This window comes from Heterodontus francisci, chromosome 2 (genome assembly GCF_036365525.1).
Source record: "Heterodontus francisci isolate sHetFra1 chromosome 2, sHetFra1.hap1, whole genome shotgun sequence".
Taxonomy (NCBI): Eukaryota; Metazoa; Chordata; class Chondrichthyes; order Heterodontiformes; family Heterodontidae; genus Heterodontus; species Heterodontus francisci.
The window spans coordinates 182,718,594-182,744,662 of record NC_090372.1 but is presented as its reverse complement, the minus strand read 5'-3'; the positions used below and the strand labels follow the sequence as shown (position 1 = coordinate 182,744,662).

Genomic DNA, 26,069 nt, shown 5'->3' with positions numbered 1-26,069 from the left:
ATACTTGACCTTGTCCTCACCAATCTACCTCTCACAGATGCAACTGTACATGACAGTATTGGTGGGAGTGACCACCGCACAGTCCTTGTGGAGACGAAGTCCCGTCTTCCCACAGAGGGTACCCACCATCGTGTTGTGTGGCACTTCCACCATTCTAAATGGGATAGATTTCAAACAGATTTAGCAACTCAAATCTGGGCATCCATGAGGCACTGTGGGCCATCAGCAGCAGTAGAATTGTACTCAACCACAATCTGTAACCACATGGCCCGGCATATCCCCATCTCTACCATTACTGTCAAGCCGGGGGGGATCAACCCTGGTTCCATGAAGAGTGCAGGAGGGTATGCCAGGAGCAGCACCAGGCATACCTCAAAATGAGGTGTCAACCTGGTGAAGCTACAACCCAGGACTACTTGCATGCCAAACTGCGTCAACAGCATGCGATAGACAGAGCTAAGTGATCCCATAGCCACCAGATCAGATCTAAGCTCTGCTGACCTGCCACATCCAGTTGTGAATGGAGGTGGACAATTAAACAACTAACTGGAGGAGGTGGCTCCACAAATATCCCCATCCGCAATGATGCTGGAGCCCAGCACATCGGTGCAAAAGATAAGGCTGAAGCATTTGCAACAATGTTCAGCCAGAAGTGCAGAGTGGATGATCCATCTCAGCCTCCTCCTGATGTCCCTAGCATCACAGATGCCAGTCTTCAGCCAATTCGATTCACTCCGCATGATATCAAGAGATGACTGAAGGCACTGGAAACTGCAAAGGCTATGTGCCCTGACAATATTCCGGCAATAGTATTGAAGACTTGTGCTTCAGAACTTGCCATGCACATAGCCAAGCTGTTCCTGTACAGCTACAACACTGGCATCTACCCGGCAATGTGGAAAATTGCCCAAGTATGCCCTGTGCACAAAAAGCAGGACAAATCCGACCCGGCCAATTACTGCCCTATCAGTCTTTTTTAGAATTAGAATTAGATCATTACAGTGCAGTACAGGCCCTTTGGCCCTCGATGTTGCACCGGCCTGTGAAACCATCTGACCTACACTATTCCATTTTCATCCATATGTCTATCCAATGACCACTTAAATGCCCTTAAAGTTGGCGAGTCTACTACTGCTGCAGGCAGGGCGTTCCACGCCCCTACTACTCTCTGAGTAAAGAAACTACCTCTAACATCTGTCCTATATCTATCACCCCTCAACTTAAAGCTATGTCCCCTCGTGTTTGCCATCACCATCCGAGGAAAAAGACTCTCACTATCCACCCTATCTAACCCTCTGATTATCTTATATGTCTCTATTAAGTCACCTCTCCTCCTCCTCCTCTCCAACGAAAACAACCTCAAGTCCCTCAGCCTTTCCTCATAAGACCTTCCCTCCATACCAGGCAACATCCTAGTAAATCTCCTCTGCACCCTTTCCAAAGCTTCCACATCCTTCCTATAATGCGGTGACCAGAACTGCACGCAATACTCCAGGTGCGGTCTCACCAGACTTTTGTACAGCTGCAGCATGACCTCGTGGCTCCGAAACTCGATCCCCCTACTAATAAAAGCTAACACACCACTGCTTTACCCTCATCCACCTATTTGGTCACCTTCTCGAAAAACTCAATAAGGTTTGTGAGGCACGACCTACCCTTCACAAAACCGTGCTGACTATCGCTAATGAACTTATTCTTTTCAAGATGATTATAAATCCTGTCTCTTATAACCTTTCCCAACATTTTACCCACAACCGAAGTAAGGCTCACAGGTCTATAATTACCAGGGCTGTCTCTACTCCCCTTCTTGAACAAGGGGACAACATTTGCTATCCTCCAGTCTTCCGGCACTATTCCTGTCGACAGTGATGACATAAAGATCAAGGACAAAGGCTCTGCAATCTCCTCCCTAGCTTCCCAGAGAATCCTAGGATAAATCCCATCTGGCCCAGGGGACTTATCTATTTTCACACTTTCCAAAATTGCTAACACCTCCTCCTTGTGAACCTCAATCCCATCTAGCCTAGTAGTCTGAATCTCAGTATTCTCCTCGACAACATTTTCTACTCCCAATCATCAGCAAAGTGATGGAAGGAGTTGATGGAAGGAGCTATCAGGCGGCACTTGCTTAGCAATAACCTGCTCACTGACGCTCAGTTTGGGTTCCGCCAGGGCCACTCAGCTTCAGACCTCCTTGCAGCTTTGGTCCAAACATAGACAAAAGGGCTGAACTCCAGAGGTGAGGTGAGAGTAACTGCCCTTGACATCAAGGCAGCATTTGAACACCAAGGAACCTTAGCAAAACTGGGGTCAATGGGTATCGGAGGAAAACTCTCCACTGGTTGGAGTCATACCTAGCACAAAGGAAGATGGTTGTGGTTGTTGGAGGTCAATCATCTCACTCCCAGGAAATCACTGCAGGAGTTCCTCAGGGTAGTGTCCTAGGCCCAACCATCTTCAGCTATTTCATCAATAACCTTCCCTCCATCATAAGGTTAGAAGTGGGGATGTTCGCTGATGATTGCACAATGTTCAACACCATTCGTGACTCCTCAGATACTGAAGCTGCCCATGTCCATAGGCAGCAAGACCTGGACAACATCCAGGCTTGGGCTTATAAGTGGTAAGTAACATCTGTGCCACACAAGTGCCAGGTGTCACGGAACTGTAGTTATTTTCTCCTCGGATTAAAACAATGTGCCTTTAAAAACTAAGAGGCACAGTGTGCCAGATGCACTTGTTACCTAGGTGACAGCAGGAGAATGAAGAGGTCACATGGTATAATGTTTCAATTCAACTGTGTGAAAAAACCAGACGAAACCAGTTTAGACAGACACCAGCAAAGCGTGCTTACTGAAGAAAAGAGCTGTCTATTTCTCTCAGCAGACGTTCTAGAAGCAGCTACAAGCCGTGTTAATCATCTAAGGAGGAAAAAACCCTTTGAAGAGACCATTTGTATTGCTGGAGGTTGCAAAATTCCTTTTCTTTACTTCCAATCTAAGAGTCTTTGCTTCAAGATTGAATCTCTCTTGACTGATTGTATTTGCTGGAATTTGCAGTAAAGTTTTTACCAAAGACTGCCAATTTTTAAAAATTCACGTAGACCTATTGCTGTGCTAATCATAGAAAGAACTGTGCGATGCCTGCTGCAGCTGAATGCCTATATACTAAGAGACGGTATCATCAAATCCGCGTGGAGACTTCGAGTGGCATTTTATTATTTTTACACTAGGATACCTCGCCCATCAGGAACATAACCCATAAAGACGAACAACCCAGTTATTTATATATTCTTGAGAAAAAGCTAATTTTTAAAACATCACTTATTAAAAAAGAAACTGGTTAACCGTTGATTTTTGAGTGTATGTGCGTGAATGGGGGAGTTAGGTTAAAATAAGAAGTTATAAGGTCTTTAAACATAGCTTTATCTTAATAGTGTTTATGATTTGCTTTGAATAAATAGTTAATTTGTTGTTGTCTAAAGATTCCTGGTTTGGTATGTTTTATTCTGGGGGTTACTAGATTGTTTAATTTGGCTGTTTTCCGGTTGGGTGGCAAAACTTTAATAATATGCTGTGACCTGTGGAATGATGGGACTGAATTGACAGTGCATTGCTCCCGCCTCGGTCATAACACAGGCAATGACTATCTCAAACAAGAGAGAATCTAACCATCTCCCCATGACATTCAATGGCATTACCATCGCTGAATCCCCCACTATCAACATCCTGGGGGTCACCATTGATCAGTAACTGAACTGGACCAGCCCCATAAATGCTGTGGCTGCAAGAGCAGGTCAGAGGCTGGGAATTCTGCAGCGAGTAACTCACCTCCTGTTTCCCCAATGGCTGTCCACCATCTACAAGGCACAAGTCGGTGTGATGGAATACTCTCCACTTGTCTGAATGGGTGCAGCTCCAACAACACTCAAGAAACTCAACACCATCCAAGATAAAGCAGCCCACTTGATTGGCACCCCATCCACCACCTTCAATATTCACAAACACAGTTGCAGCAGTGTGTACCATATACAGATGCACTGCAGCAACTCACCTAGGCTCCTTCGACAGCACCTTCCAAACATGCGACCTCAACCACCTAAAACGACATGGGCAGCAGATGCATGGGAACACCACCATCTGCAAGTTCCCAACCAAACCACACACCATCCTGCCTTGGAACTTGATCACCATTCCTTCATTGTTGCTGGGTCAAAATCCTGGAACTCCCTTCCTAACAGCACTGTTGGTGTACCTACACACCAAGGACTGCAGCAGTTCAAGAAAGCAGCTCCCCACCACCTTCTCAAGGGCAATTAGGGATGGGCAATGAATGCTGGCCTAGCCAGTGATGCCCACATCCCCCAAACGAATAAATAAAATCTTGCTACGGTCAGTTGGGAGTTGAGCAGTGGAAACCACCTACACTCCTTTACCACCTGGCCTTAACATCTACTGGATGAATGGATTGAGGGTGAGGACAAGATCAGACTGCATTGCTTCCAACAAATATCCTGCCAATATCTCACATGAATGATGACCAGTGGGCGAGTTTGTAGTAATTCATTCTCGGGATGGGCATCACAGGCGAAACTGGCATTTTATTGCCCATCCCTAGTTGGCCTTGAGAATGGGTGAGCCTTCTTCTTGAACCATTGCAGTCTGTGTGGTGAAGGTACTCCCACAGTGATGTTAGGTAGGGAGTTTCAGGATTTTGAACCAGTGACAATAAAAGAAAGGTGATATATGTCAATGACAGGACGGTGTGTGACTTGGAGGGGAACTTGGATGAACCATACTGCACATCCAGGAAAGAGACTTAGACAAAAAAAACTGGCAATAAAAAAAGCTACAGTCATAGCTACCTCCTCCTCACAGCCAGGCCCCACCTGAATTGCCAAAATAGGACATTTACTCTGCATCAATACAATATGTGATCTAGTAGAGGGTAGATGATTCCAACATGAGTGCCCTAAACACAAAAGTATCCACTCCCCATTGCTAACATCTCTCAATTTAAAACACATAAAAAATCATAAAAATATTTACAAATAATAATTGTTACAAGTCCTTCCATTTTTGTTAAATTTTGAAGGTTTGTGGTTTAAAACTGAAAAGGAGTCCAAGGATTTTTTTTTTAAAAGGGTCACTGAACTGTAAACAGTTACTGGAAGGCATCTGTCTTCAAATAATTACCCAGCAGGTGTTGTTATTGACTTGGGAAAAGATGTTTACAGTGAAGTGACAGGTCAAGATTTATAGTGGTCTGGAGGCTTGGCTCCTGACATTGTTTATGGTTTCACTTTGGACAATGAGTTGTGATATGGACAATGGTTTGAAAAGACAGCTGGAGAAAACTTGCAAAGACAGCAACATCCAGCTCAGTCTGTTCCAGCTCTTTGAAAAAGCCTGGCAGTTTTCCATCTCTTGAGAAGCTGAGAAACATGTGTAAGAAACTGCCGGAAACCCTTGTTATTGCATTTTCCCTGGAAAGCCTGCCCAAACTGATCTTCAATATCGCCTGACAAGAGCTGTTCTAGGAAGATCCCAGTGCCAGCCGTCTATAGGTATTTGGGACGCCAAACCTAAAAGGACTTCTGACATCTTTTCATATCTTCGCTTTTTCTTCAAGAATTAGCAAGTATTTTGGCCAATGTATTTTATTTTTGTGTTTTTTGTACTAGAGCTCGAAAGAGTAAATCCCTATTTTTTCAGTTAACCAGTGTATGTGTGTGTGAGGGGCTAAGGTAAAAAGGAACTTTTATAGTTAGATCTGTGTGTTTATGCTTTGCTTCATTACTGGTTAAAACTTGTTTTATAATAAACTGACAATTTTGCTGTTTATTAAAGAACCTGGTTGGTGTGTTTTATTCTGGGATAATGATTGACCGTATTGGTAAGTAGAACCATAGAAAAATTATGGCATAGAAGGAGGCAATTCAGTCCATCGTGTCTGCTCTGGCCAAAAAAATTGGCTGCCCAATCTAATCCCACCTTCCAGAACCTGGTCCATAGCCTTGCAGGTTACAGCACTTCAAGTGCAGTTCCAGGTATCTTTTAAAAGAGTTTAGGGTTTCTGCCTCCACCACCATTCATGGCAGTGAATTCCAGACACCCACCACCCTCTGGGTGAAAAAGCTTTTCTTCATTTCCCCTCTAATCCTTCTACCCATCACCTTAAATCTGTTTCCCCTGGTAATTGAGCTCTCCGCTCGGAGAAACAGGTTCTTCGTGTCTACTCTATCTAGGCCCCTCATAATTTTGTACACCACAATTAAGTCACCCCTCAGCTTCCTTTGTTCGAAGGAAAACACCCTTAGCTGATCCAATCTTTCCTCATAGCTGCAACTTTCAAGCCCTGACAACATTCTTGTAAATCTCCTCTGTACTCTCTCCAAAGCAATTATGTCTTTCCTGTAATGTGGTGACCAGAACTGTACACAATACTCCAGCTATGGCCCAATTAGCGTTTTATAGAGTTCCAGCATTACACCTCTGCTTTTCTATTTGTCACGGAACTATTTTTTTCTCTTCCAATTAAAACAGTGTTCCTGGAAAACTCTTTTTTTTTATTCATTCATGGGATGTGGGCGACGCTGGCCAGGCCAGCATTAATTGCCCATCCCTAATTGCCCTTGAGAAGGTTGTGGTGAGCTGCCTTCTTGAACCGCTGCAGTCCATTTGGGGTAGGTATACCCACAGTGCTATTAGGAAGGGAGTTCCAGGATTTTGACCCAGCGACAGTGAAGGAACAGCGATATAGTTCCAAGTCAGGATTGTGTGTGACTTGGAGGGGAACTTGCAGGTGGTGGTGTTCCCATGTATTTGCTGCCCTTGTCCTTCTGGTTGGTAGAGGTTGCGGGTTTGGAAGGTGCTGTCTAAGGAGCCTTGGTGCATTGCTGCAGTGCATCTTGCAGATGGTACACACTGCTGTCACTGTGCGTCGGTGGTGGAGGGAGCAAATGTTTGTAGATGGGGTGCCAATCAAGCAGGCTGCTTTGTCCTGGGTCTCTGGGTTACTAGTCCAGTGATAATACCACTACGCCACCACCTACCCCAGTGTGCCTTTAAAAACTAAGAGGCACAGTGTGCCAGCTGCACCTGTTTCTAGGCCACAGCAGGAGAGTGAGGAGGTCACATGGTATACTGTAACTTTTGACTGTGTGTAAAAACCAGCTTCAACCATTTTAAACTCGAGAGACACCAGCAAAACGTGCTTACTGGAGGAAGGAGCTGTCTATTTCTTTCAGCAGAAATTCTACAATGAGCTAGAGGCTGTGTTAATTGCTTAAGGAGAAAATAAACCTGTGAAGAGGCCATTTCTATTGCTGGAGGTAGTAAAATTCCTTTTCTTTTCTTCCAATCGAAGAAGTCCTTGCTTCAGGATTGACCGTCTCTTGACTGATTGTGTTTTCTGGAATTTGCAATAAAGTTTCTATTGAAAAGCTACCAATTTTAAAATCCCAGTATAGATCTGTCATTATACTCCATGCCGAAAGAACTGTGTGACGCCTGCTGCAGCCAAAGTGCTTTGAATGCCTATCAAATGAAGACTGTTCATCAAATTCGCCTGGAGATTTCGAACGGCATCTGATTGTTCTAATCTGGACACCTCATCAACCAGGAACATAACTCACAAAGACTTACAATCCAGCAACTTATTTTATGTCTGCACTGAATGTGAAGAAGGGAATTTGCTAAGTGACTGAATTTTAAGGGTTAATCTCTCAAGACTAATGTTTGTTTTGTTTACATCTAGCAATTAATTGAAATTCCTGTTTCAGTTTAGAGGTAAGTTAGGTTTCTTGCAGTTTTAAACAGGGGTATACTAACACTCTGAGAATATTTGTCACTAGTTAATTAGGTAGCTAGCTTAAAATGATTTCTGAGCTGTAGCAGAGCTCTAACAGGGCTGACACAGCATTATTTTCAGAGTATATATTTAGGGGACTCTCAGTGCTGCTTGTCTGCATTGAGTGCTGCTGGAGGGCACAGTGTGTTAAGAAGGGAGTTTGGTAATTGAGGGAGTTTGGGAAGGAGGGGAACTATAAATTAAGAAGAAAATAAATTTGAGTGCACAGAGTGTAAAGTGGGAGTTTGGTGCATGAGGGAGGGACTCCTTTCTTTCTTTCTTCTATCTTTTTTCAACCTCCAGTAGCTGCCACTCTCTTTGGTACAGGGGAAGAAGTTGATTGGTGAGTAACTGGTAAGTTATTTTATGTCTCATTGTAATAAAAAGTTTTTAAAGTTATGTCATGGCAGGTCAGCTTGGCCAAGTGGAATGTACATCCTGAGGTATGTGGGAAGTCACGGACGCACCACGTGTCCTAGACGAATGCATCTGCAGGAAGTGTCACTGGCTGCAGTAGCTTGACTCCGGGTTTTGGTACTCAAGCGACGGCTGGAGTCACTGTTGTGCATCCACAAGGCAGAGGACTATGTGGGTAGCACGTTTAGGGAGGTGGTCACACTGCAGGTTAAGAGCATGCAGGCAGAGAAGGAATGGGTGACCACCAGGCAGTCTAAGAGAACCAGGCAGGCAATGCAGGAGTCCCCTAAGTCTATCTTACTTGCTAATGGATTTTCTATTGTAGATACTGGTGAGAGCGATGGTTCCTAGGGGAAGTGCAGTCAGAGCAAAGTCTGAGGCACCACGGATGGTTCAGCTGCACAGGAAGGGAGGAAGAATGGTGGAAGAGCAATAGTGCTCGGGGATTCGATAGGGGATCAGACAGGTGTTTCTGCAACAGTAAACATGACTCCAGGATGGTGTGTTGCCTCCCTGGTGCCAGGGTCAAGGATGTCACAGAGCGGCTGCAGGATATCCTACTGGGGAAGGGTGAACAGCCAGAGTTCATTGTCCAAATTGGTACCAATGACATAGGTAGGAAGAGGAATGAGGTCCTGAAAGCAGATTTTAGGAAGTTAGGAAGGAAATTTAAAAGCAGAACCTCCAGAGCAGTAATCTTAGGATTACTCCCAGTGCCACGTGCTGGAGAGCATAGGAATAGGAAGACTGATCAATTTAAAACGTGGCTGGAGAATTGGTGTAGGAGGGAGGGCATCAGCTTTCTGAGGCATTGGGACCAGTTCTGGGGCGGTAGGACCTGTTCAAGATGGATGGACTATGCCTTAACAGGACGGGAACTAACATCCTCACATGGAGATTTGCTAGTGCTGTTGGGGAGGGTTTAAACTAACTTGTCAGGGGGATGGAAACCTGAGGGATAGCTCAAATTGGAAGGAAGTAAAACTAGTAACAGAAAATGGAAAGTTGCAAGTGACATTAGAAGGCAAGCGAAACAAAGGCGAGCATCACCTCAGCTTAGAATGCAGAATAACGTCAAGAAGACTAGGTTAAGGGCACTCTACCTGAATGCACGCAGCGTTCGCAACAAAGCAGACGATTTAAAGGCCCAAATACAGTTAAATGGGTATGATCTAATTGCCATAACAGAAATGTGGCTACCGGGTGACCAAGACTGGGAACTGAATATTCAAGGATATTTGTCATTTAGGAAGGATAGGCAAAAAGGGAAAGGAGGTGGTGTTGCACTGATAATCAGGGATAGGATAAATATATTAGTAAGGGAGGATCTCAGATTGGAAGAACAAAATGTGGAATCTGTTTGGGTGGAAGTAAGAAACAGCAAGGGGCAGCAAACATTGTCCAGGAGTTTTTACAGACCACCGAACAGTAATGGTAGTGTGGGGCATGGCATTAATCAGGAGATTAGAGAAGCAAGTGGCGTGGGTAATACAGTAATCATGGGTGAATTCAATCTGCATATAGACTGGGTAAACCTAATGAGCACTAATGCTGTGGAGGACGAGTTTCTAGAGTGTGTTAGGAATGGTTTTCGAGAGCAATTTGTTGAGGAACCGACTAGACAACAGGCTATTTTAGATCTACTTTTATGTAATGAGAAAAGGATAATTAATCATCTTGTTGTAAAAGAACCTTTAGGGATGAGTGACCATAATATGATAGAATTTTGCATTATGTTTGAAAGTGAGGTAGTTCAATCTGAAGCCAGGGTGTAAAATTTGAACAAAGGAAATTATGAAGGTATGAGGGGCAAATTGGCTGAGGTGAATTGGGAAAATACATTAAAAGGTATGACAGTACATAGGCAATGGATAGTCTTTAAGGAAATATTACATAGTTTACAGCAACTATAAATTCCTTCAAGGCACAAAAAACCCCAAAAGTAAAGGCAGTCAACTGTGGATAACAAAGGAAATTAAGGATTGTAGTAGCAAACCTGAGGATTGGGAGGATTTTAGAATACAGCAAAGGAGGATGAAGAAACTGATAAAGAAAGGGAGAAGAAAATGGGCGGCACAGTGGTGCAGTGGTTAGCACCGCAGCCTCACAGCTCCAGTGACCCGGGTTCAATTCTAGGTACTGCCTGTGTGGAGTTTGCAAGTTCTCCCTGTGTCTGCGTGGGTTTTCTCCGGGTGCTCTGGTTTCTTCCCACAAGCCAAAAGCCTTGCAGGTTGGTAGGTAAATTGGCCATTATAAATTGCCCCTAGTATAGGTAGGTTGTAGGGAAATATAGGGACAGGTGGGGATGTGGTTGGAATATGGGATTAGTGTAGGATTAGTATAAATGGGTGGTTGATGGTCAGCACAGACTTGGTGGGCCGAAGGGCCTGTTTCAGTGCTGTATAACTAAACTAAACTAAAATATGAATGTAAGCTAGCAAGAAATACAAAAACAGACTGGAAACATTTGGCTAAGTCAAATGTGGGTCCATTACAGACAGAGTCAGGAGAATTTATAATAGGGAATAGAGAAATAGCAGAGAACAAAGAACAAAGAAAATTACAGCACAGGAACAGGCCCTTCGGCCCTCCAAGCCTACGCCGATCCAAATCCTCTATCTAAACCTGTCGCCTATTTTCTAAGGGTCTGTATCTCTTTACTTCCTGCCCATTCATGTATCTGTCTAGATACATCTTAAAAGACGCTATCATGCCCACGTCTACCACCTCCGCTGGCAAAGCATTCCATGCACCCACCACCCTCTGCGTAAAGACATTTCCACGCATATCCCCCCTAAACTTTTCCCCTTTCACTTTGAACTCGTGTCCCCTTGTAATTGAATCCCCCACTCTGGGAAAAAGCTTCTTGCTATCCACTCTGTCTATACCTGTCATGATTTTGTACACCTCAATCAGGTCCCCCCTCAACCTCCGTCTTTCTAATGAAAATAATCCTAATCCGCTCAACCTGTCTTCATAGCTAGCGCCCTCCATACCAGGCAACATCCTGGTGAATCTCCTCTGCACCTTCTCCAAAGCATCCACATCCTTTTGGTAATGTGGCGACCAGAACTGCACGCAGTATTCCAAATGTGGCCGAACCAAAGTCTTATACAACTGTAACATGACCTGCCAACTCTTGTATTCAATACCCCATCCGATGAAGGAAAGCATGCCGTATGCCTTCTTGACCACTCTATTGACCTGCGTTGCCACCTTCAGGGAACAATGGACCTGAACACCCAAATCTCTCTGTACATCAATTTTCCCCAGGACTTTTCCATTTACTGTATAGTTCACTCTTGAATTGGATCTTCCAAAATGCATCACCTCGCATTTGCCCTGATTGAACTCCATCTGCCATTTCTCTGCCCAACTCTCCAGTCTATCTATATTCTGCTGTATTCTCTGACAGTCCCCTTCACTATCTGCTACTCCACCAATCTTAGTGTCGTCTGCAAACTTGCTAATCAGACCACCTATACTTTCCTCCAAATCATTTATGTATATCACAAACAACAGTGGTCCCAGCACGGATCCCTGTGGAACACCACTGGTCACACGTCTCCATTTTGAGAAACTCCCTTCCACTGCTACTCTCTGTCTCCTGTTGCCCAGCCAGTTCTTTATCCATCTAGCTAGTACACCTTGGACCCCATGCGCCTTCACTTTCTCCATCAGCCTACCATGGGGAACCTTATCAAACGCCTTACTGAAGTCCATGTATATGACATCTACAGCCCTTCCCTCATCAATCAACTTTGTCACTTCCTCAAAGAATTCTATTAAGTTGGTCAGACATGACCTTCCCTGCACAAAACCATGTTGCCTATCACTGATAAGCCCATTTTCTTCCAAATGGGAATAGATCCTATCCCTCAGTATCTTCTCCAGCAGTTTCCCTACCACTGACGTCAGGCTCACTGGTCTATAATTACCTGGATTATCCCTGCTACCCCTCTTAAACAAGGGGACAACATTAGCAATTCTCCAGTCCTCCGGGACCTCACCCGTGTTTAAGGATGTTGCAAAGATATCTGTTAAGGCCCCAACTATTTCCTCTCTCGCTTCCCACAGTAACCTGGGATAGATTCCATCCGGACCTGGGGACTTGTCCACCTTAATGCCTTTTAGGATACCCAACACTTCCTCCCTCCTTATGCCGACTTGACCTAGAGTAATCAAACATCTGTCCCTAACCTCAACATCCGTCATGTCCCTCTCCTCGGTGAATACCGATGCAAAGTACTCGTTTAGAATCTCACCCATTTTCTCTGACTCCACGCATAACTTTCCTCCTTTGTCCTTGAGTGGGCCAATCCTTTCTCTAGTTACCCTCTTGCTCCTTATAGATGAATAAAAGGCTTTGGGATTTTCCTTAACCTTGTTTGCTAAAGATATTTCATGACCCCTTTTAGCCCTCTTAATTCCTCGTTTCAGATTGTGCCTACAATCCCGATATTCTTTCGAAGCTTCGTCTTTCTTCAGCCGCCTAGACCTTATGTATGCTTCCTTTTTCCTCTTAGCTAGTCTCACAATTTCACCTGTCATCCATGGTTCCCTAATCTTGCCATTTCTACCCCTCATTTTCACAGGAACATGTCTCTCCTGCACGCTAATCAACCTCTCTTTAAAAGCCTCCCACATATCAAATGTGGATTTACCTTCAAACAGCTGCTCCCAATCTACATTCCCCAGCTCCTGCCGAATTTTGGTATAGTTGGCCTTCCCCCAATTTAGCACTCTTCCTTTAGGACCACTCTCGTCTTTGTCCATGAGTATTCTAAAACTTACGGAATTGTGATCACTATTCCCAAAGTCGTCCCCTACTGAAATGTCAACCACCTGGCCCGGCTCATTTCCCAACACCAGGTCCAGTATGGCCCCTTCCCGAGTTGAACTATTTACATACTGCTCTAGAAAACCTTCCTGGATGCTCCTTACAAATTCTGCTCCATCTAGACCTCTAACATTAAGTTAATCCCAGTCAATGTTGGGAAAATTAAAATCTCCTATCACCACCACCCTGTTGCTCCTACAGCTTTCCATAATCTGTTTACATATTTGTACCTCTATCTCACGCTCGCTGTTGGGAGGCCTGTAGTGCAGCCCCAACATTGTTACCGCACCCTTCCTATTTGAGTTCTGCCCATATTGCCTCACTGCTCGAGTCCTCCATAGTGCCCTCCTTCAGCACAGCTGTGATATCCTCTTTGACCAGTAATGCAACTCCTCCACCCCTTTTACCTCCCTCTCTATCCCGCCTGAAGCATTGGTATCCTGGGATATTTAGTTGCCAATCATGCCCTTCCCTTAACCAAGTCTCAGTAATAGCAATAACATCATATTCCCAGGTACTAATCCAAGCACTAAGTTCATCTGCCTTACCTACTACACTTCTTGCATTAAAACAAATACACCTCAGACCACCAGTCCCTTTGCTTTCATCATCTGCTCCCTGCCTACTCTTTCCCTTAGTCACGCTGACTTCATTATCTAGTTCCTTACAGGCTTTAGTTACTACATCCTTACTCTCTACTGACCTCATTTGGTTCCCATCCCCCTGCCACATTAGTTTAAACCCTCCGCAACAGCGTTAGCAAAAGCACCCCCAAGGACATTGGTTCCAGTCCGGCCCAGGTATAGACCGTCCAATTTGTAATAGTCCCACCTCCCCCAGAACCGGTCCCAATGTCCCAAAAATCTGAACCCCTCCCTCCTGCACCATCTCTCAAGCCACGCATTCATCCTGACTATTCTTTCATTTCTACTCTGACTATCACGTGGCACTGGTAGCAATCCGGAGATTACTACCTCTGAGGTCCTACTTTTTAACTTGGCTCCTAACTCCCTAAATTCTGCTTGTAGGACCTCATCCCGTTTTTTACCTATATCATTGGTGCCTATGTGCACAACGACAACTGGCTGTTCACCCTCCCCTTTCAGAATGTTCTGCAGCCGATCTGAGACATCCCTGACCCGTGCACCTGGGAGGCAACATACCATTCGGGAGTCTCGTTTTCGACCGCAGAACCGCCTATCTACTCCCCTTACAATCGAATCCCCTATGACTATAGCCCTTCCACTCTTTTTCCCGCCCTTCTGAACAGCAGAGGCAGCCACGGTGCCATGAACCTGGCTACTGCTGCCTTCCCCTGGTGAGCCATCTCCCTCAACAGTATCCAAAACGGTATACCTGTTGTGGAGGGAGTTGACCGCAGGGGACACCTGCGCTGCCTTCCTGCTCTTTCTCTGCCTTTTGGTCACCCATTCCCTTTCTCCCTCAGCAATCCTAATCTGCGGTGTGACCAATTGGCTAAACGTGCTATCCACGACCTCCTCAGCATCGCGGATGCTCCAAAGTGAGTCCATCCGCAGCTCCAGAGCCGTCATGCGGTCTAACAAGAGCTGCAGCTGGACACACCTCCTGCACGTGAAGGAGTCAGGGACATCAGCCATGTCCCTGAGCTCCCACATTGAGCAAGAGGAGCATGTCACGGGTCTGAGATCTCCTGCCATTTTTAATCTTAAGCTTAAACTTAGTTAAATGAAAAAGGAACGAAAAGTTTTTAACCAATCACACGATTAAAAAAAAGAGAAATAGAAAAAGCCTTACCTTATTTACACACCACCGAGTCCTTTTTTTTTGGTTAGAGGAGGAGGGCGGGTGGGAGACACTACAGGTGTCGTGTCTCGGGTTCAGAAACGGCCCAAATATATAGGGTTTTACTTTCCCAGCAGCCCCCTGGTCTCTTCCCAGCTGCTCACTCGCTCGCACTCTCTGCTCCCGAAAAAGCTGCTGCAATGAAAGAAGTTAAATGATTACTTTGTGTCTGTCTTCACTGAGGAAGACACAATAAATCTCCCAAAATTAGAGATCCAAGGGATTAGGGGGAATGAGGAATTGAAGGAAATTGGTATTAATAAGAAGGTTGTATTGGAGAAATTAATGGGGTTGAAGGTTGATCAGTCCCCAGGACCTGATATTCTACATATCAGAGTATTGGAAAAGGTAGCTATGGAGATGATGGATGCATTGGTTATCAACTTCCAAGGTTCAGGAGCGGTTCCTGTAAATTGGAGGTTCGCAAATGTCACCCTACTATTTAAGAAAGGAGGGAGAGAGAAAACAGGGAATTACAGACCTGTTAGCCTTATATCAGACATTGGCAAAATGCTAGAATCTATTCTAAAGGATGTGATAAATGGACACTTGGATAATAATGATCTGATTGGGCATAGTCAACATGAATTTATGAATGAGAAAGCATGTTCGTCGAACCTGGTTGGAGTTTGTTGAGGATGTTACTAACAGAATTGATAAAGGGGACTCAGTGGACGTGGTATACTTGGATTTTCAGAAGGCTTTTGATAAAGTCCTCCACAGGAGGTTGTTTAGCAAAATTAAAGCACATGGGATAGGAGGTAATATATTGGCATGGATTAAGGATTGGTTTACAGGCAGAAAGCAGACAGTAGGAATAAAGGGGTCATTTTTGTGTTGGCAGGCTGTGATTAATGGGGTACCACAGGGATCAGCGCTTGTGCCCCGGCTGTTCACAACATATACCAATGATTTGGATGTGGATACCAAATGTAATATTTCCAAGTTCGCGGATGACACAAACTAGGTGGGAATGTGTGGTGTGAGGAAGATGCAAAGTGGCTTCAAGAAGATTTGGACAGACTTGGTGAGTGGGCAAGAATGTGGCAGATGGAATATAATGTGGAAAAATATGAGGTTATTCACCTTGGTAGGAGGAACAGATGTGCAGAGTATTTCTTAAATGGATTAGAAAGTGTAGATGTACAAAGGGAGCTGGGTGTCCTTGTCAATAAGTCACTGAAAGCTAACATGCAGATGCAGCAAGCAATTAGGAAGGTTAATGGAATGTTAGCCTTTATCACAAGAGGATTTGAGTACAGGAGTAGTGAAGTTTTGCTTCAGTTGTATAGAACCTTAGTTAAACCGCACCTGGAGTATTATGTGCAGTTTTGGTCCCCTTACCTTAGGAAGGATATTATTGCCATAGAGGGAGTGCAACAAAGGTTCACCAGACTTGTTCCCGGGATGGCGAGACTGATCTCTGAAGAGAGATTGGGAAAACTAGGCCTGTATTCTCTAGAGTTTCGAAGAATGAGAGGTGATCTCATTGTAACCTACAAAATACTTAAAGGGATTGACAGGGTAGATGCAGGTAAGAAGTTACCCCTGGTTGGGGAGTCTAGAACCAGGGGACACAATTTCAAAATAAGGGGGAAGCCACTTAGGACAGAGATGAGGAGAAATTTCTTTACACAGAGGGTTGTGAATATTTGGAATTCTCTATCCCAGAGGGCTGTGGAAGCTCAGTCATTGAGTATGTTTAAAGCAGAGATTGACAGATTTCTAAATACAAATGACATAAGGGGATAGAAGGATAGAGTGGGAAAAAGGCATTGAAGTGGATGTTCAGTCATGATCGTATTGAATGGTGGGGCAGGCTTGGCAGAATGGGCTGAATGGCCTACTCCTGCTCCTCTGTTCCTATGTTCCTATTCCTAAGAAATATTATTTTTTAAAAACCAGTTAACCGTTGATTTTTGAATGTATGTGTGTGAATGGGGGAGTTAGAATAAATAAGAAGCTATAAGGTCTTTAGACATAAATTATCTCAATAGTGGTTAAGATTTAGTTTATTCATAAATAGTTAATTTGTTGTTGTTTAAAGATACCTAGTTTGGTCTATTTTATTCTGGGGGTTACTAAAGTGTTTAATTTGGCAAATTTCCAGTCGGTGGGAAAACTTTAATAATCCGCTGTGACCTGTGGAGTATTTGGACTGAATTGATGGTGCATTATTCCTGCCTCGGTCATAACGTATTCGATACCTCAGCCAATAAAGGAAAGCATTCCATATGCCTTCTTCACCACTCTATCTACCTGTCCTGCCACCTTCAGGGACCTGTGGACATGCACTCCAATATCTCTCATTTCTTCTATCCCTCTCAATATCCTCCCGTTCATTGTGTATTCCCTCGCTTTGTTTGCCCTCCCCAAATGCATTACCTCACACTTCTCCGGATTGAATTCCATTTGCCACTTTTCTGCCCGCTGAACCAAACCATTGATATCATTCTGGAGTCTACAGTTATCCTCTCCACTATCAACTACACGGCCAATTTTTGTGTCATCAGCAAATTTCCCAATAATGCCTCCCACATTTAAGTCCAAATCATTAATATATACCAGAAACAGCAAGGGAGCCAACACTGAGCCCTGTGAAACGCCACTGGAAACCGCTTTCCATTTGCAAACATTTAAATATATAGAGTCATGGAAAGATACAGCACTGAAACAGGCCCTTCGGCCCACCAAGTCTGTGCCAACCATCAACCACCCATTTATACTAATCCTACATTAATCCCATATTCCTTACCACATCCCCACCTTCCCTCAAATATTCTACCACCTAACTTCACTAGGGGCAATTTACAATGGCCAATTTACCTATCAACCTGCAAGCCTTTGGCTGTGGGAGGAAACCAGCAGAAACCCATGCAGTCACAGGGAGAACTTGCAAACTCTGCAAAGGCAGTACCCAGAACTGAGCCCAGGTCGCTGGAGCTGTGAGGCTGTGGTGCTAACCACTGTGCCGCCCATATGTTGTGATCTGTGGAGAAGTGGAACTGGAATAAACATTCTAGTTCTTCCTCCCACCTCGGTCTTAACATAATGCACTCGCGGCCTTTATAAAGCACTGAACCTATCACTATATCAAAAATCGAAAGTACCAGCTGAAGCAAATAATATAAACTCATATCTCAAAACACTCTCTAGTCAAACTGAAAATTCTGGTAAAGTGGGGCGAGGTTTATTGTGGTAGCTGCTACAGTTCTTTTGAGTTTTTATGCAATTTCTTCCTGGTGAAAAGGGATTAGGAACTTTGCAGAACAATTCCAACAGTGATTTACTGAATAAGAAAGGACACAATATATTCCTTTATGTTATGGTGCGCTTACACCATTTTTTTTTAAAACCTTTCAGAGTTAAAATGTGATTAATAGCTGATCTCCCCTCATGACTGAAATTTTTTTCCAAACACTGCATCCGAAATAGAACAAAGCAAATGAACAAAATATTTCTCAGTATGGTAACAGTATGTACTCTAGGAGCACAACGCACTACCAAAAAAGCTATTCTGGCACGGATTATGCATAACATTGCATCTCCTAACAGACAAGTTGTTTCCATATAAGGTCAGAACTTTACTGCCTGTTCAGAGGTCAATCTCTCCAACACCCTTCAGTGAGTCAGCTTTCTTCAGCATGCAAAAGCATTGATGTTACCAGCAAACCTGCTGGAGGGCAGTCTACGTTAACATTAGATGAAAACAATATATATAATAAATGTATCTAGCATACAATCATGCTTCTTCAAAGTGTCACATGTTGTTACAGATGAAAAAAAAAACATCTGAACAAAAAGACTTTGAAAAAGCAAAAGAAGATCAGTCATTTCCTGTTGTGTTTTTTTTCTCTCTGACCTTGATAACCTGGCCTCTCTCCAACAGCAGAGGCAGAGCACTTAAACGCAACTGCCAATCTCCAGAATCGTCCCTCAGCAGTTAGCTTTAATTGACCTCAAGATATGTATATTTTGACCACTTCCCTTGAAGCTATCTGAGATTAACTACAACTCCACTTTCATAACTAAAGATCACAGCCATAGAAACTATGACACGTCTTGATCTGAAAATGTAGTTCAAATTCCACATGCTATTGAATACTTTATCAACTAGGGGAAAATCACTTAGTTTTGGCTGTTTAATATTATGCACCATATAAAAGTGTTTTCTGTACTCCTGTTGTAAATAAGGACCTCATCTTCTTAAAAAAAGACAAAAGTAAAATACTGTGGATGCTGGAAATCTGAAATAAAAACAGAAAATGCTGGAAATACTGAGCAGGTCTGGCAGCATCTGTGGAAAGAGCAACAGAGTTTACATTTCAGGTCTGTGACCTTTCATCAGAAAATGAGACATGGAGGGGAACTTGGAGGTGATAGTTCCCTCTCCTCAGGTATTATCTCCCTCCTTTACCAAACCACGTCATCACCACCCTCCTTGACGTCTCTGCTCCACCTCCATTCCCTGTCCAAACGCCTTGAACACAATGTTGTCTCTCAAATCCATGGCCATCTTTCCCGCAACCCCATGTTTGAATCTCTCCAATCAGGTTTATGCTCCTGCCCACTGCACTCAAACAGCACTAAACAAAGCTACAAATTATATCCGTTTATCAGCTATGACAGTGACCATGGTGCATTATCCCTCCTCTCCCTTTCACACATCTCTGCAACCTTTGACATGAGGACTGCACTATCCTTATCCAACATCTCTCCTCCATCATACAGCTCAGTGCGGTCACTTGGTTCCACTCATATCAATCCAATTGTAGCCAGAGCATCTTCAGCAATGGCCTCTCTTTCCATCCCCACACCATTACCTCTAGAGTGCCCCAAGGATCTATCCTTTGCCCCCTCCTCTTTCTCAGCTACATGATGGCCCTTGGCAACATCCTTTGAGCACATGGGGTCAGGTTACACCTATATGCTGACTACACCCTGTGCTACCTCTCCACATTCTCTCATAACTTCTCCACTATTCTGTGTTGTCAAACTGCTCATCTGCTATCCAGTCTTCAATTTCCTACAGTCAAACATCGACAAGACAAAATATCCATGATCTTTGGCCTCAGCCACAACTCCATACCCTTGCCATCAATTCTATTCCTCTTAAAGGCCTGCTCGGGTCTGAAAATAAAACCCGACCCGAACCCAACAAAACCACATCGGACCCGAGCCCGACCCGGGTCCTTCCATTTTTTCCCGTGCCCGACCCAACCCGCGCCTGACCCGACCCCGACCTGACCCAAGCCTGACCCGACCATAGTGCAGTCACTGTAATTACTTTTGGATGGATGTAATGGAAGGAAGCTGCACTGCTGCAGCATGAGCGCGATGACGTCATAGAAACGCTCACTGCACAGACTCAGTGTCTGTGGATTACTGTGTGTGTCCGACCCAGACCCAGCCCTGGCCCGAGCCCGAAAGCCAGACCCGGAAGAGAGACCCAACCCGACCTGACCCAAACCCGACACATGTTGTCAGGTCCCGTCGGGTTCAGGTCGGGTAGCAAGCGTTTAATTCCTCTCCCCCGACACAATGTCAGGTTAATACAGATTGTTTGCAACCTTGGTGTCCTATTTGATCTTGAGTTGAGCTTCCAACCTCATATCATCTGCATCACAAAGACTACCTATTTCCACCATGTCGCCCATGTCACCTGATTCAGGCCATCTGCTGCTGAAACTCTCATTCATGCCTTTGCCACATCCACATTCGATTATTCCAATGCTCTCCTGGCTGGCTTCTCATCATCTGCCATCTATAAACTTAAGCTCATCCAAATCTCTGCTGCCTGTAACTTATCCCACACCAATTCCCTTTCATCCATCAACACTGTATTCACTGATCTACATTAGCTTCTGGTCTCCTCCAACAACTCAAATTTAAAATTTTCATCTGTGTGTTTAAATTTCTTGACAGCTTCACCTCTACCTATCTCTGTAATCTTCTCTAACCCACAATCCTGTGTTCCTCCAAGTCTAGCCTCTTAAAATCGCCCACTTCCTTTACCCTACCTTTGTTAGCTGCATCTTCAGCCACTGTGACCTTAAACTCTGGAATTACCTCCCTAAACCTTCCTAGCTTCTTCTCTTCCTTTAAGACGCTCCTTAAAGCCCAGCTCAGTGACCAAGCTTTTAGTCACCCTTCTTAATATCTCTTCTTTACCTCGGCATTGATTCATGTCTGATTACGCTTCTCTGAAGCACCTTGGGATTTTTGTTTTACACTACATAAATGTAAGTTACTGTTATTGTTAATGATGATTCAGCAATGTAGCTGTTCTTGTCCTTCTCAGTGACAAAGGTCACGAGGTAGAGAGGTGCCCTTGGTGAGTTGCTGTTGTACAACTTATAGGTTGTACATACTGAAACCATAGTGCATCTGTAATGGAGGAGGTGGATAATGAGTTCAGTGATAAGGGCACCAATAAAAAAACTATTCTTCTGGATAGAGTTGAACTTCTTGAGTGATCTTGCCTGTTATCCCATCCAACTTGCTGGTGGGTGTTCCTTTACATGCCTGATTTGAGCTTTGTAGATGCTGAAGAGCCTTTGAGGGGGCTAGAGGTAAGGCATTCACTGCATATCATCCAGCCTCTACCTTGCTCTTATCACCACATTGTCAATATGGCTGATCCAGATTAAACTCCAATCTAATGGTGACCCTGAAGCTGTTAATGTTGTGAAACTCAGCATGGTGGTTCTGTTCATGGTCAGGGGAGGTGTTTGAACTTTTCTTTTGGTTGATATTCTTCAAATCCTGTTGTCACTGGCATGGTCTGCTCCAATATCAGATAGGTTGTAAATAAAGCTGAACTTTGTGAAATGATCAGCAAATACCCCCACTCTTGACTTTATGATAGACGGAAGGTCATTGAATTTGCAGCTGATAGTGGTTAGGCCAAGGATGCTACACTGAGCAGTAATGTCATGGGAACTGTGATTACCTACTTCTGACGTCCATGATCATCTTCCTTTGCATCAGCCAATACTGCACAATGTTTGGAGCAGGGATAGGCACCAAGATGTTGAACCACGGACATTTAACAAAATTATTGACTCAGCCACGGACATGAGGGCAATTAATTTGCATATCAATTGTATAGCCAACCTAATGCCAGAAAAACACAGTCCAATTTAAAATGCATTTCTCCCTATTTAGTGAGTACCTGGCATTGTTTTTGCTTGCACAAGTAGTCAATGTCTGCTCACACACTTGATGTAGCGATGCGGAGAATCCGGATCAATGTCCATCTGTCAGGTGTGATCTTGATCTCTTTTTTTTCCCCACTCGCTCTCTCTCGTCCTTTCTGTGTGTCTCTCTCTCCCCTCTCTGTGTCCATCTCTCTCTCCCCTCTGTTCATCTGTCTCCCCCCCTTCCCTCTGTGTCCATCTATCGCCCCTCTCTCTCTCTCTCTCTCCCCCCTCTTTCTGCCCCTCTCTCTGCCCCTTTCCCTCTCCCTCTCTGTCCCCTCTCTCTCTGCCCCTTTCTCTCTCCCCCCTCTCGCCCTTCTCTCTCTATCACCCTTTCTCTCCCCCTTTCTCTCTCCCCTCTGTCTCTTTCTGCCCCTTTTCCTCTCCCTCTCTGTCTGTCCCTCTCTCTCTGACATTTTCCATGAGCTTTTTAAAAAAAAATCGGAACACGACAGAAAAACACGAATTTATCCTGAGTTTGGAAGCTGCTGTTTCTGCTCCCAGCAGCTGTCAGCTGTGAAGCTGACGGCTGTGAATTTTTAAAAATCGGACTGGTCTGGAAAGAAGAAGTCAATGGGAAATTTCTCATTGCTGAAATTATCACAGACCTCAAAATCTTTTACCACGGACACACTGCTGACCCCTGGGTTGGAGTTCCGGTTTTTCCTTAATCCACAGTGAACTCAGTTTTGCTCGGGCTCTCCTGTACCTTACTCAGTTGAATGCTGCCTTCATGTCAACAGTAGCTCCTCTTATTTCTTTTCTGGCATTCAGCACTTGAATCCAGTTCTGGGAGAACCTGAACTGAGTGTCAGTATCCTTTTTTTGCAGATAAGACATACCTGGGCAATCATCCACATTGTCAGGAAGATTCCAATGTCACAGGAACAGGCTGGTTAGAGGGGCGAATTGCTCTGGTCCACAGATCTTCAATGCTATAGCCAGGATGCTCTCAGGATCCATAGGCTTTGCTGTGGTAGCTCCTTAACGCCACAAGAAATGAACACTTACATGAAGGTAGGAAGCTCAGGAGGAGGAGGGTTCACTTATAATCTAAAATTAAGGCCTTCTTGGTGCATAGTACTAAAGCTTTTGTCATCCCATTGTCATGCAGACCCCAACTGCCAAAAATGAGGCATATTAATTTTGTCATGTGAACATTGATTTTAAACTGTTGCTGGAGTGAAGAAAGGACTTGTTAAAAAATCACCAGACGCTTGGCTGGAAGGACATTTGCATACTAACAGACAGGGCTTGTGGTGACAAAGGGCTATTCCCTGGTCCACTTAACCCACAATGGATTTTGATTACCAGACATTGAAGGTGTAAGAAAGAGCATTCCAGAGGCTGCTAAGGTGATACAATCCACAAAAGCCAGGACTGGTTAAACCAGCTGGTCACATGACTAACTGGTTGGTCCAGGGATTTTCTTTGAACTAGCCACAGAGAGTTTGAACTCAGAAAGACTGTTAGCTCCTGGACTGAGTAGAGCTCTCCTGTCTGCTCCCATCTCTTACTCATGGAACTCCAAATCCGCTGAAGACGTGAACCTCGAGAGAAAAGTTTCCTACATTGAGCAAGGTTTAAGAAGATTACTGGGCCCCAATGAAAAGCAAGATATCTACAATCAAGGACTCTACAGCGAGCTCGAAGAACAGTAGCCAAAACCACCTTCAGATATTGCCTCAAATTTTTCCACTTTATTTTTTCTGCTCTTTTCTGTCTCTGCCTGCATGTGAGTATCGCATATGCATACTAGCATGGACGTGTCGAAAATCCATAGGCGTTAACCGAATTAGAGTTTAAGTTTAATAAAGTTCAACTTTTTTCTTTAAACCTAAGAAAACCTGTTTGGCTGGTTTCTTTGCCTGACTATTGGAAAGCAATGAACAAAGATTCACTACGGGGGTGCTAAAAAAAGAATGGTGTGTTAAAAATAAAACCCTGTTACAGTAAGAGCAAGTGAAGGCTGAGAGGGAACCCTAGATCCCTTTCTCACCGGGTCGTAACACCATATATTTAAATTTATATAATAACATATGGTAAAAGCATAGAAGCCAGTTGATGTAGCTGGTGTTGTATCAAAAGAAACCCAAAGTATATGGCAAGAGCATGAGTAGAATAGGCTTAGAGCTTTCCTGGTGGCTGCTGACCAGCAAGAGAACAACATAATGTACATTATAGAATCCAATTCACTAATGTCTGTATAGTTACAGATTTAGCTTAATCAGACTAACTACATGGATAGGTGAATGTATCTCATTTGATCCCAATACAACACTAAGGATTTTTGAACAATAAAATAATGCTTTTAATAGAAGAGGGAAGCTGCATGGTTATTACTTGAAATAAATGGAACCCAGATACAACTGTAGGCAAAATTGAATAATTACATAGTTTTTACAGCACAGAAACAGGCTAGTTAGCTCATCTGGTCTAAGCAGATATTTATGTTCCACAAGAGCCTTATCCCACCCTACATCATCTATCCCTATCAGCATATCCTTCTATTCCTTTCTCCCCCATGTACTGAACTAGCTTCCCCTTAAATGCATCTATGGTATTCACCTCCACATTCCACATTCTTTCCAGTTCTAAAAACATTCCTTGTGAAGTTTTTTTGAATTTATTAGTGACCATCATATAGTTATGACCCCTAGTTTTGGGCTCCCTCACAAATTGAAATATCTTCTCTATATCTACCTTATAAAACTCCTTCATAATCTTGAAGACTTCTATTAGGTCACTCCTCAGCCTTGTCTTTTCTAAAGAAAAAGCCCCAACCTGTTCAGTCTTTCAGATAGTTATAACCTCTCAGTTCTGATGTGTTAACAACTGCCAAAGAAGGTAATCTAAATCTCCCATCCATACAGAGCTGATTAGCATTGAACGTTTACCCTGCACAAAAAGACAGCAGTCATTAAGTAATACAATGTCACTTCATTTCTTGGCCTCTGGAGCTGATTCAGAATTATCACGGAATTTGCCACATAACAGATTTTGGCACACATGTTCCTGCTGAATTGATAGTGCTGCCAGTCAGAAACAGACAAGCAGAAATCAAAGACATCAAGACATTTCTTCCATGCAAAATATTCATAATTCATTGCTGTGGTATAATAATGATTTCTATGTTCAATTTTCTTTGTTCATTGTCAGGATGTTGGCGTAGCTGGCAAGGCCAGCATTTATTGCTTATCTTTAATTGTCCTAAGAAGGTGGTGATGGAACTTCTTAAAATACATAGAAGTAAATAGAAATTAGAGTATGGAAACATGCCATTAAGTCCAAACACTCTGTTGGCATTTATCCTTCACGCGAGTAAACAGTTCTCATCACATTTACCCACACCCTATCCTTTATCCTCCTTTACTTCATCCGATCAAATCTTCAATGCTGACATAGTTTATGCCTGGAAGTGAATTTGCAAAGAAGTTTCTCTTGCTTTTTGTTTTAAATCTCTTACATTTAATCTTATACCTATGATCACTTGTTCAAGATCCCACGATTATTGGAAGCAGTGTGTTTTACAATTTATATAAATGATTTAGATGAAGGGACCAAAGGTATGGCTGCTAAATTTGCTGATGACACAAAGATAGGTAGGAAAGTAACTTGTGAAGAGTACATAAGGGGGCTACAAAAGGATATAGATAGGTTAAGTGAGTGGGCAAAGACCTGGCAAATGGAGTACAATGTGGAAAAGTGGGAAATTGTCCATTTTGGCAGGAAGAATAAAAAAGAAGCATATTATCTAAATGGCGAGAGATTGCAGAGCTCTGAGATGCAGAGGGATCTGGGTGTCCTAGTGCATGAATCGCAAAAGGTTAGTATGCAGATTCAGCAAGTAATTAGGAAAGCTAATAGAATGTTATTGTTTATCACGAGGGGAATTGTATACAAAAGTAGGGAAGTTATGCTTCAGCTATACAGGGCAT

General features: G+C 43.7%; 1 protein-coding gene across 3 annotated transcripts in view; it reads right to left on the bottom strand.

Annotated features, from left to right (window-relative positions):
* Positions 1-26,069, bottom strand: part of LOC137349193 (integrin beta-1-like) — a 120,481-nt gene that overhangs the window by 77,757 nt on the left and 16,655 nt on the right. For 2 of the 3 annotated variants that reach the window (XM_068014638.1, XM_068014632.1), the window contains exon 2: positions 14,885-15,067. The gene's annotated coding sequence lies outside the window, so the exon portion shown is untranslated. The remainder of the gene's footprint in view (positions 1-14,884; positions 15,068-26,069) is intronic. The other variant, XM_068014622.1, reaches the window with a different exon arrangement.